Below are 1,742 nucleotides of genomic sequence, written 5' to 3' on the forward strand. Positions count from 1 at the left end.
TCTTTAATTCTTCTAGGTCTTTGTTAATTGATTCTTGCATTTTCTCCATTATGTTTTCAAGGTTTCTGATTATCTTTGCTGTCATTATTCTGAATTCTTTTTCAGGTAATTTTCCTATTTCCTCTTCATTTATCTGGACTTCTGTGTTTCTAGTTTGCTCCTTCATTTTTGCAGTATTTCTCTGCCTTTTCATTTTTTTTTAAAGTTATTATGTTTGAGGTCTTCTTTCCCCAGGCTTTAAGGAAAGTTGTATTCTTTTCTTGAAGAAGGTTGAATTCTTCCTTTTGGTTTCTGCCCTCCTAAGCTTGGTCCAGTGGTTTGTGTGAGTTTCATATAGGGTGAAATTTGTGCTGAGTTTTTGTTCATTTGCTTTTCCTCTGATGGGAAAGGCTGAGTGGGGTGGTAATCCTGTCTGCTGATGATTGGGTTTGTATTTTTGTTTTGTTTGTTGTGTAGACGAGACATCCTGCACAGGGTGCCACTGGTGGTTGGGTGATGCTGGGTCTTGTGTTCATCTGGTTTCCTTTGTGTGAGTTCTCACTATTTGATACTCCCTAGGGTTAGTTCTCTGGTAGTCTAGGGTCTTGGAGTCAGTGTTCCCACTCCAAAGGCTCAGGGTTTGATCTCTGGTCAGGAATAAATATTCCACAAATGGTTTGTTATGGCATTAAGGGAGAGTAAAACAAATATCCAAAAATGAGAAACGAAAGGTGAACCCCAGACCCATGACAGTTACAAAATCAGACAAATAGTAATTAAAATAATGGTATATGCTCATACACATATACACCCATAAGCAAAGTGAAAACAGAAAAAAATATGGAAGGCTTCATGAATTTGCATGTCATTCCTGTGCAGGAGCCATGCTAATTTTCTCTGTATCATTCCAATTCTAGTATATGTGCTGCCGAAGCGAGCACCTAGTCATTCTTTTTTATGTGAAGTAAATTATGATTGCATTGACTTGTTACTTTCTCTTTGATTATGTTGCATCTCTCTTCCTCTTCAAAATACTTGCATTTTAGATAATAATTCTGTTACTAAAAGTAGACTCAGTAATTGTTTGGAAGATGCTTGTGTGTGCAAATGTCAAATAGGAATTGAGAAGAAGAGGTAGGCATTTTAAAAGTCAGACTAAAAACACATTAAAAAAAAATCAATTCAGATTCAAGAAACATTTTTCTGCCTTAAGTCTGACACATCCACTGATGCAGGGTTAAAGTCTGATTCCTCAAGTATACCTAACCAAAGGATGAGAAAAATTAAGTTCTTAGATTTATGAAGACACTTTTATTTTTTATTTTTATTACTTTTTAAATTTATTTATTTTAACTGGAGGCTAATTACTTTACAATATTGTAGTGGCTTTTGCCATATATTGACATGAATCAGCCATGGGTGTACATGTGTTCCCCATCCTGAACCCCCCTCCCACCTCCCTCCCCATCCCATCCCTCAGGGTCATCCCAGTGCACCAGCCCTGAGCACCCTGTCTCGTGCATCGAAGCCGGACTGGCGATCTATTTCACATATGATAATATACATGTTTCAATGCTATTCCCTCAAATCATCCTGTCCTCACCTTCTCCCACAGAGTCCAAAAGTCTGTTCTTTACATATGGAGACAGTTTGAAAAATTAAAATCCTCCTAAGAATGAAAATAAATAGAATAAAGAGAATTCTGACTCTAAATTAAGAACCCAAACATACCAGTAGCAATTTTAGCCATGGTTTGAGAAATA

General features: G+C 36.9%; 1 non-coding gene across 1 annotated transcript; it reads right to left on the bottom strand.

Moving 5' to 3' along the window:
- Positions 1 to 813: 813 nt before the first annotated feature.
- On the bottom strand, positions 814 to 920 carry LOC122425194. The gene has a single exon (XR_006264745.1). It is a non-coding gene; the product is annotated as a U6 spliceosomal RNA (small nuclear RNA).
- Positions 921 to 1,742: the final 822 nt, after the last annotated feature.

This window comes from Cervus canadensis, chromosome 22, assembly GCF_019320065.1.
Source record: "Cervus canadensis isolate Bull #8, Minnesota chromosome 22, ASM1932006v1, whole genome shotgun sequence".
In the NCBI taxonomy this organism is placed as follows: Eukaryota; Metazoa; Chordata; class Mammalia; order Artiodactyla; family Cervidae; genus Cervus; species Cervus canadensis.